The 17,167-nt window shown below is 43.8% G+C and overlaps 1 long non-coding RNA gene across 3 annotated transcripts in view; it reads left to right on the top strand.

Moving 5' to 3' along the window:
• Positions 1–13,017, top strand: part of LOC127016019 (uncharacterized) — a 72,146-nt gene extending 59,129 nt beyond the window's left edge. For 2 of the 3 annotated variants that reach the window (XR_007766417.1, XR_007766415.1), the window contains exon 4: positions 12,104–13,017. This is a non-coding gene — a long non-coding RNA (uncharacterized LOC127016019). Of the gene's footprint in view, positions 1–204; positions 239–12,103 lie in introns of those variants that run through there. The other variant, XR_007766416.1, reaches the window with a different exon arrangement.
• Positions 13,018–17,167: the final 4,150 nt, after the last annotated feature.

Genomic DNA, 17,167 nt, shown 5'->3' on the forward strand with positions numbered 1-17,167 from the left:
GGGGACCTTAGGTCATGCTTGGCGTAGCCATAGCCCAATGGGGTGAGGCAGCTCCTTGGTTTTCCTCTGCTTCCCTTCACCCCTGCGCTCAGCAGCCGGCTGCCCCAGCATCCCGGGGAAGGCCTGAAAAATGCTGCCTTGGCAGAGCAGAGTTTGACAAGCATGGGAAAATTCATTTTTAATTAATTTTCTTCTTGTTTATAGGAAACACGGAGAATGTAGCGTGGAAGAACAAGATCTGAAACAAATTGCTAACTGTAGTAATAATAATTTTTCTCTTAGTTATATGCTTTTTTAACCTTGGCTGCTGTACCTACACAAATGTCCTTTAGCAAGAATTAGAGGAACAAGCAAAAGTGTGATAGAGGCATCATTTTATTTTCAAGTGATCTAGGAGGTTTTTCAAAGTTTTCCAGGAGGTGTCAGCAATACTTTAAAATGTTCATTTTCTGTGATGGAGATTTCTGCAGAAGTTATTCTTCTAAAATAAATAAAAGGAAGAATCCCATGCTAAGAAAATAGCAAATGTCATCATCCAATCCCACCCCTGAGGAGATGGGTCCTTGCTGCTGGCTCGGGCTGGGTTTGCAAGCCTTTGGGCACTGTGTATTTTGGCAGGGTTTCTTACCACTGGACTCTTGGCTAGCAGGCTGTGTTAGCGTTGTTTTTCTTTCTGTGTTGTTGATAAGCGTCAGCCCTGCAGCTGGCTCTGGAGATCTTCTTGTAAGTCGTGGGACTTGGCAACTTCCAAGTCCTGCAGAACCCCAGCTTTCTTGACCATAAAGCAATTTTTTGCCCAGGTCCTCTGAGAAAAGCCTTGAAAATATGACCCAGAGTGAATAAATCAAAAGGCAATTAAAATAATTTGAAATACTTTTTTTTTTTTTAATTAAAAACCTCATGGTGATGTGTTTTCAGGATTGGAAGTACTGCTTTATGGCCGAGGGGAGAAACAGCTCTATTTATTCTTCTCTTTCATCGTCCATAGTTGGCTTTCATAGGAGCTGTCAGGATAATCTGGTCCAGGTCCTCGGCTGGTGTAAGCTGGCAGAGCTCAGCAGGCTTCACAGAGGCTGAGCCAAGTTATACTGCTTTAGAAGCCAGGAAAATAATCATAACGACATAGAGAGCACTTTCCACCTGAGGATCAGAAAGCAGACAGGGAAGCTCATGGAATCGTCATGGCATGCGTCTGCAAGGGAGAGCATTACTGGTGGTGGCAGTTAGTTCAGTATCATGCATCTTTTTGGGATAATAAAAAAAAAGGTGGGAGGATGTGCAGCCCTAATATGGCACAACTGGGAGCATAAAATGCTGTCCTTTAAATCCTGCTGTTGGTCAATGCAGCAATGTTAGTGAAAGATATAGGTGGCAATATAGGTGATGTTGCCTGTCTTAGTGTTTTCAGTCTGTCTTTACATGGCTAATTAGTAAAGAAAAAGGATAATCAGTGGAATAAAGGCTTGAAAACATTTAATTTCAGAGCTCGCTGTGAGGAGGCCTTAAAAGCAAGCATAAGCATTGCAAGGAGATGGGGCTTTTCTCTTTCAAAATCCAGCAGAGTCCAATAAAATCAGGCAGATTGACAGGCACAAAGAATTACAGTTAATTTACTTTTGAAAATGAGTACCATTAGGTTGATAGTGGGCGGATTCACTCACTAAGGTCTGCTTTGGGGCTATCTGATCCAACTCTTCTATGTGATCGTAGATATCATCTTAAAGTATCATCATACTGTTGCATGATTTTTCACATTGCAATAATTAAATGCTGGGATGCTCGATAAGTGCTAAGGAGAGCTTGGGCTGATGCACAGTGAGTACTGAGCTAGGAAAGCTGCACTGCTGTAACGTATGTTTTCTTAACCTCTTGTACTTGGTTCTGGCAGAGTATTTTATTAAATGATCTTTTAAAATAGGTCAGTTGGGTAAATATAATCAAGAAGTCTGCTCGTGAGTTAGATTGGCTTTAAAAAAAGCACTGCACTGTTCAAACTATTAATGGCTGGCAGGGTTAGAGATGAAAAAGAAGATAAATCTATTGCGTAGGATTGTGTGGGATGGAAGGACCTCTGCAGAGTCTCTGCCTGAGTCTTACCCCATGCTAGCAGGTTATTCACCTATGGTTTAGAAGTCTGATCTTACTCTTTTTTTCCCCATTTTAATTTTAACCACTGTAGCACAGATGTTAATGGGATTATATCTACTTAGGTAGGAAGCTCCTCTGGGGAGGGACTTGATCTTCTTGCGTAACATCAGGCACCATCATTTGCTACACCATGTTGTACTACTGCACTAAGAAACCTAGTGTTGGAGAGCAAGCTAGGTGCTTAGAAGTGGTCACTGGTGTATGGACCTGGAGTGGAACTGGAGAAATAGGCACCAGGTTTGGAAAAACAAGTTGCATCAGCCCAGAACCAGCAGAGCCTGGTCAAGTCCACTCTCTCTCACGTGGGTTTTGTTGTGTCTAATAAGTGGTGAGCACTTTTGACAGCTTTCCCTCAGTAGGCACACTGATAAGGTGTCTTTTTCCTCTCAACACCAGTTTGCAGGAAACTTGTAGGAAGCACATAACAGAACGGATGAACTGGTTGAAATTGGGCAGTGGGCTCAATACATCATCACTGCACAAGCATAAGCATTGTTTCCCTAAAAACACAAATTCATTAGATGTCAACCTCTCAGTTGAGAAGGTATCTAAAAAAAGGAAGAGGAGAAGACAGTGAACAAGGATAAAACCCAATGTTAAGATGGACATTAACGGGTTCATAAGGGCAAACAGCGTAACTATGTGAGAGTCGGGGTGTAAAGGGGGTTTTGGGGAGGTTGCAGGAGGGAGCTGATCCAGGCTCCTTACAGAGGCTGATGCCCATCCCTCATCCCTGGCCAGGCTTTAATCCTGCTTGGCAACTGCACTCTGCCCCTTGGCTGGGGGATTAAGAGAAGAGGGGATCTTTTTTTTCTTCTTTTTTCTTTCTTTTCTTTTTTTCCCCTGCTGGACATCCTTTCTGGAGCATCTCCTCCCTGTCAGCCTCAGCCCTGCTTGGCTCCAACGCGCCTGCGTGCTGTGATGCCCTGAGCTGTGCTTAATGCATCCCCAGGAAACCTGGCCCCCCGCCCGCTGGGACCAAATTTCAAGGCATATCCTTATTAGCTTATTTTGATGTTTTTATCTTTCCGTGATCGGGAACCATTCTCTGCAGCCAAAACAGACACTTTCCCAATGGTGTCAAGTGAATTTTTAGCTCTCCTCTGAGGAGAGGACTTCAATAAAAGATGAGGCCGCTCGCCACACTGACTGGCTCAAGCGCTGTAACGTCTCCGGCGGCTCCTGCCTTTCGCTGTAAGTTTACACTTGTATGAACATTGGCTCGGCTGCCCCATGTTGCTGTAAGTGAAGGTTTGCACGCAAACATGGCCTCCCCAAAAGCCACCTCAGGCGAAAGCACTTCCCGCACCAGCAAAATGCAGTGTTACACAAGGTCTCCGGTGGGTAACTCTGCCAGTGGTTTGGCAGTGGCTCATCTTTTAGTCATGAGGGATGGGAGTCCCTTCCCTCCCACCTCCCTCCTGGCCGGGGAGCGTGGCAGGTTTGCTCAAAGGCACTGGGAGCAGATCGCCCGTGATTTCCGGCAAAGGGCACATCACTGCAACAAAGTTTTGCTCAGCTGTGGGGGCATTTGTTGAAGGTTTGATACCTGCAAACCTTGCTCTCTGCAGAAACACCACGGAGGCCCTGTCCGCCTCCTTTAACCTCCTGAGCTCCCACCTTCACTTGCTCCAGCTATGAAGAAATAAAATGCAAATAAAACTGCCAGTTTTCTTCTGGAGCCTGGAAGGTGCAGAAGGTCTGTGGGTCATTCAACCCCCTCTTCTCCTTAAATTCTTCTCAGTAATTTAAGCTGAAATTACTAAAAATCCATAGGAAATACCGAAATGGTGGGGGGAATAATAAATCAGGTTAGGTTTTGCACCTGCTGAAACCTCCTGGGTTTCTTTTATTTATGAGGCTAATGCTTCCGTCTTGCTGCTCTTAATTATGGGTTGGGAAACTCCTTGTTGCTTTGGGACCACCTCTGCTCTGCGGTAGCACACAGATTAAGTGCTGGAAATGTCCCTGGGGTGCTGCAGCTCCCGCCAGCATGTGGATTTTTGCCCAGAGTGTGTAATATCCAGGTGAAACGATGGGGATCCTGCATGCCATGAAAACACACCTTCCGGCTTCACTCAAGTTGTGTGTTTTATGGGAAGTGTTTGCAGAGGTGAGGAGGACAGGTGAGAAGGCTCCACAGCAGGCGCGGGGCAGAGATGTGCGTGAAAAGGGCATAGTGGAGAGAAAAACCACTGTCTTGACAAAGTCCCGTGAAGTTGGTGGAACTGCACTCTAACATATTTCAGTACTGATGCGCCCAAAACCGGGAGTAATTATATCTATGCGCCTCTTAGTAGTTCTTATGCTTTCTAGACTTGCTTTCTGGGAATTTCAAAAACAGGCTGAGATTGTCCAACAAGCCCAGGTCGGGGGAGCTTGGCTGGATAATCATTTCCAAGGGCTGTCCCGCTTGTTTCCCTGTGCCGTGGAGCCATCTGCAGGCAAAGGTCTGGGGGAGGCAAATCTGGGAGAAATATTTGAAGCTGATGCTGAAGCAGGTCACCAAAGGAGAAATGCTGGAAATTTTCAGGAGCTGAGATCTGGGGAGTTTTAGGAGGCGGCAGGGCAAGGGAGCCACAGGAGGGGAGAGGGACACTCGCAGCAAAGAGGCTGCAACTATTTAGCTAAAGGGGACGTGATTAGTTTTGCAATATATTTGCAGGAAGACTGACTGTCACAGCATCTTCTCGGCCAAATATTTAATTTTTCTTTAGCAGCTTAGCCTTCCGCAGCTGTCTGCACTGCAGCAAAGCACGTGGGAAAATGCCGCTGCTGAAAATGGGAGTTGATCGAGGGGAAACTTTTCAAAAGCAGGTGGCTCCTTGGGGTCCCAGGACCCACTGAGTTTCAGGCAAGTTTATTCAGTCACTCAGGAGCTTTTGAAAAATTATTGAAAGTCTCTCCCCTCTCATTATCGTGGACTCCCCAGCAGGTAGCTCAGGCTTCTGTAGTCCTTAAATCAAATATGACAGCTTCTCTTGTGTATTGGTTTTCATTTTCACACTGACTTCAGGGTGGATATTTCTCTTCCTCCTTGTTACCAGGGGACTGACAATAACCATTTTAAAAGAAACAGCAAATATTGTCTGGTTTTGTATTTAGGCATGCCAGCTAATGCTGATCACTGTGGCTTTGGGTAACTCTGTAGATTAAAAAGGTAGTGCTTTGAAGGGGAAAGCTAGAGCCATGCTAAATGCAGTAGTATTATTTATGACGGTGTTTGCTTTCTGTTTTCCAAAATCTCCTCCATAAAGTCAACACTTGGCATTAAAAGCCATCTTAAGATAGCAGACTGAAGTGTGTAAGGAAAAAACCAATAACTTCCAGCAGCACATTTTCATTAACCTGGAACTAAAAAAGTCCACTGTGAAATAGTGGAATGTTTCCTTGAAGCCCTTTTTTCACCTTTCCATACACATTTTCTCAAGCAGTTTAATCAGGCAAAAGCTTCCTTTATCATTTGACTTTTTTTTGATTCCTACTGTGGTTCCTGACATTTTGGGAAATCGCTCATTTAAAGTGTTGCAAAGAAAGTGCTGTCAGTTATTTATCAGGTTTTATGTCATGATTTAGGAAAACTGACCTTGATTTACTTGTGCCATTAGAGACTTCATCAAAGGAATGAATGAGCATTTTTCCGTAGCACCATTAAGTAAAAACAGCAAAACCACTCAGTCACTTTTTCCAGTTAGCGTACTTGAAAAAGTAGGCAAAAATATTAATTGGATTGCTGATTATATTGATAGATCCAGACCGATTTTAAATGCCTTGTCCTGGTTAGTTAATATGTGCTCATTAACACCAGTATTTAAAAAAAGCTCCATTGCACTACTTCTTTCCCATATAGTACTGTCCAAACCGCATAACCAGCAACAGGAATGGAGAGATGCTCAGAGCCTGGTGCTGTGAGAAGAGGTGTGGTGGGGGAACGAAACGAAAAGGCAATTATTTCGTTTTCAAACCTTTGTTTAAATAAACTATCCAAATGGGAAGCTCCGCAGGATGTGGCGAGAATAACCATTTGGGGTCTGGGAGGGCGAGCGCCGCTGCCAAATATTTCTTTGCCCTGTTAATCCCTTTGGGAATTCTCATGTGCTTCAAATGAGGTGCCTGCTTGAGTACCTTCCCCAGTCAGAGCCACGGCTGAGGAATAATAACGATGTTGATAGCAAAAGCAGTAGGAAATAAGCTGAAGATCAGGATTGTTCGGCACCCTGTGGCTACCCGTGTTGCCGGGCATTTGCACGTAATTTTTAAGATTTCCTCCTGCTCCCCACATCCCCCCTCCACATGAAAGAATCCTCCTTTCCTTTCCCCTAAATAATCATTCCAGCATATGGGGCGATTTTTAAAGGCAGGAAAAAAATTATAAATACATCTAGCATCCACTTCTCCATCATGCTCACTGATTAGGAACTGGAGAGGCTCAGGAGGTGCTCACAAAGGGCTGATTACAAAGTCAGGGAAAATGAGAGATTCTCCAAACGGAGCTTCTCGTCTGCTGCTGTTTGTGCTGCCGTGCTTTTCCTGCAACTCTGGACCGTGCCCATAATAGCTTTGCACGTTTTTTTCTGAAGAACTCGCTGAACTGGCTGCTTATTCTGGGAAGCTCCTTTGAGAGGTTAGAGGTATTTTTTAAGAGTCATTCCCTATGTGCTTAACACGAGCAAATATTTTAGAGCTCCACTTTGACAGTTTTAAGAATCTGGATGTTTCACCAGTAGAATAAAAGGAGTGGGTTTCTTCTAGACATTTATAACCACTATCTTCTGTAAGCAAAACCTCTTTGCATTTTGTATTTTAAAAAGAGTTTACAAAAAGCATTTACATCTTATATTGTGTGCGGACTGAGGTAGAATGTACGCTGACTGTATTTTGTGGGCATGTTAAATATAGCTTTTGATGAGAGTCTCGGCTGTAGATGTTAAGTGAAGCAGAACAGTAACAGCAAAAACTTCAAACTCACATACTTTCAACTTTCCTCTAAGTTCTCACTTGAGAATGAAAAATCAGCAGTAAGGGCAGACGACTGGACTGTGTTTTGCGATAGCAAAAGATAATGTGGAATGTTCTCGTTCTGGCAAAAAGAGGTTAAAAAGTACCAGATTGTGGCATAATTACCAAATTACGACATCTAATTTGTAGGTTTAACTTGCTAATTATGTGTGATACATGGGTGGCGAAGGGTGAATACCAAGCACTAGAAGCCTTCCTTTTGTCTTTGGAAATTTGTTTTGACTGGGGGGAGGAAGAGGAAAAAATCTGGCTTCGCCACATGCGACTGCGCCTTATTCTCTTGTGCCAGGTGGAATAAAAAGCAACTATACAGAGTAGTGGGCGATGTGTTCGTTTTGATAGAAATAGAGAGTGTGATAGGCATTTTGCAGGGTTTAGCTGCCTCTAATGTACATACATAATGTACATACACTTTTGGAAATAAATATTCGTAGAGTGAAGACTAGCACCCTGTGGTTTTTATTGCCAGAGTGCGTTTCCAAGGGCTGTCAGGAGTGCCGATGTTGATATTTAAGATGAGTTCATGTGTAAGTGTCAGCCCTGTCTGCACAGACAGTCACTCTGCATTTTTTTCTCCCCTTCGTAAGTAACTGTCAGTATTTGCTAGTCGATATTAAGCAGGACTATTTACCTTGTCAAAAATGGATGCTTTTAAATTAATTCTGAAGTAGGCAATATACCGTTCTCCCTTGCACTTGATAGGCAGGGTTAATATTCTCGCAGCTGAAGATCTGGGGACTGAAGGAAAATGCAAATGGCCACAGAGGAGGCGGCTTGAGAAAACGACTGTGTGTGAACTTGACAGAAAGAGAAGCGAGAAGGAACGAAATGACCTACATTTTGATAGAGCGAACTTGGTCATTAATGAAAGAGAAAAGCATACAGTAATTTGTACCTTTATGTGTGTATGTTCGTGATGTCCATGCTCACAGCAAAACTACAATCTATCTTGAAATCATTCTGAAGTATTAAATAGCTTTCTAGAAAGCTGCTTCACCCATACAGCAGATGCATTTGAGCTGAATCTTCTAGGATTGCAGCAGTGGACTTGAAAAACTCAGCCAATATTGGCAAAAAATGAAGCAGTGTTTTTTCTGCTCGTGCACATGTAAACATTTTAGTTTTTACAGGAGATGTTTCTCTGCAGCTCCTAGCTGTGTTTTAGTTAAAAACAAACCAACCCAAAACAAAAAAACAACCCAACCCAAACCTGGCAACTATTTTCATTTGAATTTCAATTTTAAGAACTTGCAGCCATTCGGGGGTGGTGGTGGCGGTGGTGTTGCAGCACATGCTGATTAATCATTAGCAATAACACAATGCACTCAAACGAAACCCTCTTCGAATCAGTAGCAATCCTGATGCAAGACAGATTTAAAGAGCTGCACATTTCACCTGAGAACCGTATTTTACCTTGGAGATAAGGGAAACTATTACACTAAGCTTAGTTGCATTAACAATAATAATTACATATCCAATTAAATACATTCTACCCCACATAAGGCACACTGCAACAGCAAAACATTCATTAATAAGAGATGCAGAAATGTGTTGCATGGAAGAATGAAAACTGAAGGGGGATTACAAAGTCACTATTTCGTTTGTAGGCTGGCCTGATTCTGCTCTTATTTTTCCTCCCATAAATTCAAACTCTTAAAGGAAACCGATTATGACAGTATTTATTGTTCCTGCAAACAAGAGTTACAGGCCATATTGTTGTACCTTGGAAATTAAACCAGCTCATAGTTTAGAGCACACATGGGAGGACCAATACAGTAATTAAGGGACGTTTCAGTCATTCACAGCAATCTTTATTTCAGGGAACTGTATCCATCCTCAAAAGCCTAAGAAATAAATATGTATAGTTTTAGAGAATAGGTGGCAAATGTGCATTCTGAAACAGAGGAAAGGCTCAAATTAAAATGTCATAACCAGACAGGCAAATGCAGGGTTTCCAGCATGCTTTTCTAATTGCAGATGCGCTCTTGTGATAGCAGATCCACTTTCTCAGTTTTGCTTATTTTCTCTTTGGTTCGGTGTTTGGAGTTAGAAATATCTCAGGTCAGTTATATCCCTACTCTGAGAAGACCCCTGGGGCTGACTGCACCTTGAAGGGGGTGTCCTTTCACAACAGGGGGGTATTGAACAAATATTTAAGGAAAAGGGGGAACAGACAGCGCAGGGAAGCTATGCTGCAGGCAAATAATCTGCTGCAATCTAAGGGAGCAAGTGAGGCGTCCTGTACGATTCCTGCCTTTCCCGTTTTATTTATAGGCTGAGGATTTCAGTGGTGTGAATTGCCTTGGCTAAACTCTTTCATTCGTTCACTTATATGCAATATTCTCACAGTAGGGACAGCAAGTAGTAAATGTTAATGTTAATAATAATAATAATACAGCTGCAGAGACAGGTCCCAGCCCTCCAGCCAGCTGGCTGTAACGGTGAGAGGCCATTGTGGAGCTGCTGCCCTCGGATACTTCAGTGTTCAGGCCATTTGTTGGTCAGACATTGAGAAGCAGGGGTTTGCCAGGATTATTTTTCTTCCTTCTCCACACACAGGCACCCAAAGCCTCTCAGCCTGCTCTGGCAAGTGTATAACCATGTATATAGCATTTCAGTATGAATTTCATACAGAGCTTGAGCCTGTTAGAAATGCTGCTTAGGGCTTCTGTTTTCCCTAGGATTTCTCTGAAACCTGTCACATAGGTCCAGGAATAGAATCAGAGAGACTTTCCAGTGTTTGAGTTGCATGTGTAGATGCTCAGCACTCCATTTTCTCTGGCTAATATTGATTTCCCTGTGCAAGCCGTGTTTGCATAAAGAGGGTACACCTTTCAGGGACAGCCCTTGTGTCCTACACAGAGAAAGGAGAACCATCTCCCGGACATTGTTGCTTAATGAAGGCGAAAAGCTGCACTTCCAACATATGTCATAATTTAACAGTTTTTTTCCCCCATTTACCTTGCATGGCTCAGCGGGAGTGGAACATGTTTGATTTGATCCTAATTTTTTTTTAATATTTTAAATCTCAGATGTTGAGAAAATTCACATTAATTAAACTTCAGTTGGCTTTAAAATTGGCATGTATCAATTTCAGCAGCGTTTACAGAGAACAAGACAGATGATTTAAATTACATGCCATATGGGGCAATGCTAGGGACATTTGCTATTGTGTTAATTGCTTAAAGCTACGTTTTCTATCCCCCTTCTGAGTGAAAGACATTTGCTCTCATGCTTACTGAATTAGGTGAAGGGTTTCCTGCTCAAATGGAGTACGTACAGGTTTCTCCCCCTCCTGCCAGCTTTTCCTCTGCTGCAAGGATCAGCTTTTCAGAGGGGCACTGCTGCCGTTAACACCAGCATCACTGCTGCCTTTGGTGGGAGGCAGAGGCACAGGTGTCTGAGGGGTCCCCGGTTGACACACCAGTATCCCACCAAATCCTCTTGGGGATTAACCCTGGGGAAGGCAAGAGCCTGCTATCTATGAAAATAAGCAGCCTTCTTCGTTGCTAAGGTGGAGAGAGGCATGTTTTGTTGGGTCCCAAAATGAGTCTGAATTTTCCAACCCTAGCCCTGAGAGCTCTCACTCTCATCACGGTTGTGTCCCGAGTTTGTTGACACAACAGGGACCAGTCCCATGAGTGATCCCCAACCTGCTTCTGCTGCAGGTGAATTAACATTTGCAAGCTGCAAATACTAATTTGCAGGTCTGCGTTGAGTGTTGGCAAAGTGGTGCTGAACGCGCCGCTGGGGAAGGGGCTTGAGTGGAAACCAGTGGGCTCCTATGGATGAATTTGTACAAATAGGGAATATGGGTGCCACAGCTGGCCTGGGAGGAAAGGGCTTTCCAGGGTAAGCTGCAAGGCAGAGTAATGTCACCTTTTTCCTAAAGTTTGTGAGTGATGTTTCTGAGCAAGCCTGCTGAATCAGAGTGTTTTGATTTGGGGGAAATCAGATTTAAATGCCTTAACAGCTCAAAGAATATAGTAGCTCAAAGTGAGTAGCATCCTCTTGAGAAATTTGGGATTAGGGATCCTCTCCCTGGTGAAACATCTCACTTTTCCCTGTCTCTTTAAAAAGGTCCACATCCTTCTCAAAATAAGAGACAGAGAAAGGGGTCAGATGGTTAGAGGGCAAATATTCAGTATGCTCAGCAAAGCTTTCCTCCTTGGAGACCTCTCCAGGTGAGCACTCAAAACCTGAAGAGGCTGAAACCAGAGGTTTTAGTCCCATTCTGAATCCCTGCCAGACAGAAACCTTTGCAAAAAACCCTCCAAATATCAGCACAAATCCATTTGCCTTGCCCCACAGCTGGCTTCAAAGAAGTGGGGAAATAAAACCCAGAAAGGTGTTAGGGAGGTCTTATGTACAGCCACATCTACCAGTTTGCAGTCCATTTCTGCTTCTGTCTGGTGCTTCCTGCTTGGCAATATTGTAATGGGATTCTCCCATATTAATATTTTAAATGAATAAATAAATATCTGATTAGATACTGTGGATCTCTGCAATCTTTCCATAAATTCTGTGGAAGGTAAAAAGAGAATTAAAGATGAGATTAAAACAGCCTGGGTGATGTATTTCTCTGGCATGTGGTAAAGTCTCTAGGTATTTATGCTGTGCCGTCTATGTTACAAGTTACATCTATATTAAAAAGCATGTGTGTGTCTATATATATATATCTCCATAAAGGCCATGCAGGCTGTCTGTCTTCAAGGAGGGTCCTGATTTCTGCTAGAATTGTTGTAATAATAATAATGATAGGCTCTGGCAGCATACTGTTTTTAAAGCGTCTGTGTTTCATATGAGTATATTTTCAGTTCATTTTGGTCTGAATCTGCTTTAGGAAATAAGCCAGCTGTATGGGGATTGGAAGTCTTTTTTTCCTTACATTTGGGGGAAATTTAATGCATTTTTTCTCTCTGGCTTTGCATTGCAGAGTCCATTTCTGGCACTAAAGGATGCTGAGCCCTTATTCACAGTTAGTGAGAAGCGCCGGGTGAGAAAAGATGATGGAAAGAAACCGCCCAATCTCCATTAATAGAAGTGGAATCCCCAAGAGCCTGTCAGAAATGCTGCCATACTCCAGGACAAATATTAATATTATGCCCAGCATTATAACTACATCATTCTGCTGTTAACATAGATCACGCCTGCTACACTGAGTTTATTCATAGAACAAAGTCCCTTGCTTCTGCAGGACAGCACAGGAGCCTCAGGAGTACCCTGCATTGGCGTGACTCCTCCTAAATCAGGAATAAAAATTGCATGGACCTTGCCAGGGCCATGCACTCAGATGGCCCCTTCCCCTTCCATCTGGGTGTGCTGGAGACGGAGGGTTTGGGGTTAAATTCTCCTCTGTCCCAGCTGTGAACATCTCTGGAGGTCCACGGTCCTATTCCCAGTTCACCTCAGGAAGAGGATTAGGCCTTTTGGGGACAACCTCTGCATCTTCAGAGTTTCCCCAAATGAAGTCAGGTGTGAACTAAAAAACCTTGTTTCATCTGGGAATGAAATGCACGTTTTTTCTGTTTTCTCTGCAGAAGAAAATATATCCATCTTTCCCTGTTGTAGAGCACCCCATGAGTTTGTAGAGGACTGGGGGAGAAGGATGGGTGACCCCCCTAAACTTGTGTATATATAGGTAGTTCTATCATGTCAGCTGTGAACACATGACTGAGATTTCTTTGTGTAAATTCCATATTTATGTGAGTTATTTGTTACCTGTATCTAGCATGGAGCTTTGTTCAATATTTCTAAACGGCAAACATTTTTCTTGATGGAAAATGTACAATTGACAAACTGCTGTTGGGAAAAGCAGTGTTATTTTCACCAGGAAAACTCTTAATAGGAATAAACTATGACATTTACTCATTTTTCATGTTTCTCTCTGAAACTTTAATAACTTCCTGCTACATATCCTAAGACATTCCTCAGTGTGAACTCTGAAGCTTCCTACCAGGCAGCTGCATTTTGCGGGCAGGTAGAAAAGTCTTGCCATATTTTGGCCAAGTTCTGCCTTTGACCTTCAGCTGCATGCAAACAGAAAGGTCCCAGCTAAGTGCTGGAGCCCCACGGCCCCTGGAGCTGGCAGCTCCCCTGCGGCCCGAGCGAGGAGCCACAGGAGGAGATAATTGCTGTGTAGTTTCCAACACATTTTTCTGCTATCTGCTTCCATGTTTGTGTGCTGCATTTCTGGCTACCTGTATTCATCAACTTCATGCTTGGAGTAGGCTATTGGCTGCACGCTAATAACCCCCTGTTCTTTAATGTTCTCCTTCTAGTTAATTAATCTATTTATGATAATAGTATGTCTCATTTTGTGCTTTCACTCTAGAGGGTGTGTTTGTATTATCCTGCTGTATAGCGTTGGCTGGTCCTATTATCATTTATCATTAAAGGCAGCGGCAACACTCTGGCCTGGCCTGCCAATAGTTTTTCAATTAATTGCTTAGCGGTTGCTTTTTCTTTGCTTTTGGTCTTTGCCAGTGAATATGAGGTCTTTAAGCTTTCCATCTGACTTTTTTTAAACTTCGCAACTGTGCTATTTTTACGCTGAGGGATCTGAAGCCTGTGGTGTTGGGCTACGGGGAAAGCATGAAGGAGGGCAGGCAGGGAGAGTTGGCCACATGAAGGCTGTGAGCCAGCGGTGCTTTGGGGTACGCTCCCAGGTTTACCCCTTATGGGAACTGGAGCCCGCGAGGGGCAATGCAGCATGGCGGGGCCGTGTTGAAAGCACCAAGTCTGTGTCTGGCGGGTGGCACAGTCAGGCCTGGAGGCTGGAATAAATCATAAAGGCTCAGAGCATGGCGGTAGCCTTGGATGTTATCATGGAGTGTCTGAGAACAGGGCTGCTGAATGCAAGTCCCTGGACTTAGTTTATAGGCAGTCCCCCGTGAAACAGGATGGCAGCAACAAGCTGCAGCAACAGGTTTGTGTCCCCGAAGCTTTGCTTTAGCTCAACCGTGGGTCCCCCTTGCCATGGGGCAGCTATTTGTACATTGGGTTCCCGTTAATGTTGGAGCCACAGAGGTAATTTCGAGTGTCCACACCCGTCTTGGATTATTGCAGCATGTTGAACGAGGGCACACGGTTGGTAATGGCAGCATATTACTCCCAACTTCCACTCTGCCACTGTGGCATGCACGCTGCAAAGGACAACAGCTATCACCCAACGCATCTGTGCCTTGGCTGCTCAATTAATGCTTGCGTTTGTCTACATTTCAGCCCTCTGGAGCCATGTGTTTTCTTAAAAAAGATGACAGCCCATGAATTTAGAAAGCAGAACAGCCGCAAACCACTAAGTATGTATATTGAGGGGGCACTTGTGAAACAACCGGAGCTGATGATTAGTAGAAATGTTTGGATTTTCTTTGTTTACAAGTGCTTCATTATAGGCTTGACCTGCTTACCTTAAATTTATTTTTGTTTCCAGCCACATGGCTACTTGTTTCCTTCCACATTCTCCCAAGTGTTTTATTTTTAAGCAGATGCTCCTCTGGACCGCGTTCATGCCAAGTTTTGTCTTATGTTCTTTATCAGTACTACAATATGAAATATTTAATAAGAAGTTATCATTGTGGCCAATATAAAAGATTAAATAGGTCTGTCAGCCTCAGTTCCTGAGGAGGAAACCTGGTATGCAGAAAGAATCAGAAGAAACAGCATCAAATATACTGATGTAGAGTCGGATCAAAACACGGGAAGCTCTGCTTCGTGCTCAGCAGCATCTCCCTTCGTCACGCCAAAGGCAGGGGAGGAGGAACAGAGCTGTATTTGAATCTAAATTTGCTGTGTTTGAAACTAAATCGGCCTTCCCCTGCAGAAGAGGGGGCAGGATAGCAAGCCCTTGTGCTCAGGAGCCCTGCAAACGGGTTGTCATCTAGTTGGCACTTCTGTGCTTTTATTCTGGCTCCTGCATACCTTCAGCTTTTATTTCTGCCTGGGAAATCAGCTGGCTTTTACCCCACACTCCCCTGGGACCCTGCACAAGTGATTTAAGTCTCTTTTTTTTTTTTTTCTGTTATGCAAGGAGTTGCTAAAACTCCCTCCTCCGAAGGGCGTTGTCAAAAGCAGCGTGTGTGCGTACAGCAGCTTCCCGGCATGTCTGGTGGAGGCCTCTCAGGGGATTGATGGGCAGGAGATGGCTCGGGCAGCTTTGCACAGGCAAAATGATGGTATGTCTAGACAGAAGAAATGCTGAAGCAACATTCCTGGCAACAGTGGTGATACCAGATAGCAAAGTGTGCCCTACCCCACCAGGTATCAAAGCCCCTTTCTGAGAGTTGCTCCCTCTGGTGCAGACATCTGTCTTTCCCAGCGGTTTGTTTCAGCCAGGAAGGAGCTTCTGTGCTGGCTGTCCTGCTGGGGAAAGCTCTTAATTCCTAACATGGCTAATGCTGACGCGCTTGGTGTGTGCTGGCAACAGTGCTCATTTCCAGCATGTGAAAGAGGCAGGTTAGGAAGGGGATGGCTGTTAAGAAACTACAAAACAGTATCAGTACCATGTGGCTATACTAATGTTTTAATTCTTGTAAAATAGTGTACGTGACAGGCAGAGGTGGCCTCAGAGAGGACTGATAATCCCTGCAGTGTGATAAGGTACATATTTTTTTTTCTCATTTTGCTATCCATGTGAGTCATAGAAAGACCATAAAAAACAGATTTCATTTCTCACACACTTCAGTGTATGGCTTTTACCATCAGGACCCTTTGATCATCCACTTAACTCTTACATACTTGTTACCATCTTTGATGTTTTCCTTTGTGTACTAACAAACAAAAGCTGAAGTTTACTGATTGCATCATTATGTTTTAAAAAGCATTAAACAAGTAAACACTATAAAGCTATGATGATTCAAAATTGCTGTCATGCAAGTTGGTCTTGTATGTGCATTAAACTAGTATAACATGGATTTATTTTATTTAGGTCAGCTGCGTCATTGTTGAAGTGCGTCCATGTCAGATTGCTAAGGGATCTCGCAGTATATAGAGTGCCCTGTACATAAAGTGTGTATAGAGCATATAAAGAGTGTTTATAGAGTATATAGAGAGCCTAACTATTCAATGTTAGACATGCAGGTTTAACTCTGATCTTCTGTAAGCCAAGCCAGTCAGTATTTGGAAAAAAGCAGCCATGCCTTTGGGCACGAAAGGCTGCCTTTTTGCTGTCTGCAGCAGGAGCAGCAGATTCCAAAGCTAAATGTAAGGTGAGTGGGAGCACCCCATTGGTGAGCTCTGCAAGCAGTTAAACATCTCTACAGTAACAAGTAGCTGGTACCAACAGTGCGGAGGGGACATTAGCAAAGGAAAGCCATGACAAAGTAGTTGTCTCCCAAGGAGACAGGTAGTTCATGGTCTGGAAACGCGCAGCCTTCTGCATTTGACAGTGGCTAAGAGCAGATTGCTAAAGACAGAGGCAGCATAGAGACAGAACACTGCTACTTCCCTCCCCTGTACCGTTAGATAGGGAGGCATACAGCTTTCATCTGTTTTTGAGAGGAAGGATATCCCTTCCCAACAGTTCAAGGTTTGAGTGGTTGGTGCTGTAGTTGTTAGTTAGAAATACGAGCAGGGGAGCAGCTGTGCCGCATTCATCCCAGCTATCAAGGACTGACAAGAAGCAAATTTGCCTGTAAATGGGGAGAAGGAAAGTTGCTGTGTATTATTCCTGGTTTTACCTCATATTTGTGTGCGTAGTGACGTCTTTCTTTCTATCACCCTATCTGCCTGTAGAGATGGAGCAGGAGAAAATGAAACTTGTGCACTAGCTAGTCAGAGGCTTAAAAAGTGAAGGATGGGGAGGAAGCATTGCTGCTGACATGGCTTTCTGTAATGAGCAACTGAGGCTAGAGTAAGAGAACAGAAATCATGTCGAAATGCCAAGCCCTAATGTTTGTGTGTGCTGGTGCTGGTGAAGCACTCAGTGCAGGGAACATTAAATGGCACAGGAGGGTCATGCCGCCACATGACCCCAGGCTAAGACAGCTAGTCAGTGCCTGGC

Source organism: Gymnogyps californianus, chromosome 4 (genome assembly GCF_018139145.2).
Source record: "Gymnogyps californianus isolate 813 chromosome 4, ASM1813914v2, whole genome shotgun sequence".
NCBI lineage: Eukaryota > Metazoa > Chordata > Aves > Accipitriformes > Cathartidae > Gymnogyps > Gymnogyps californianus.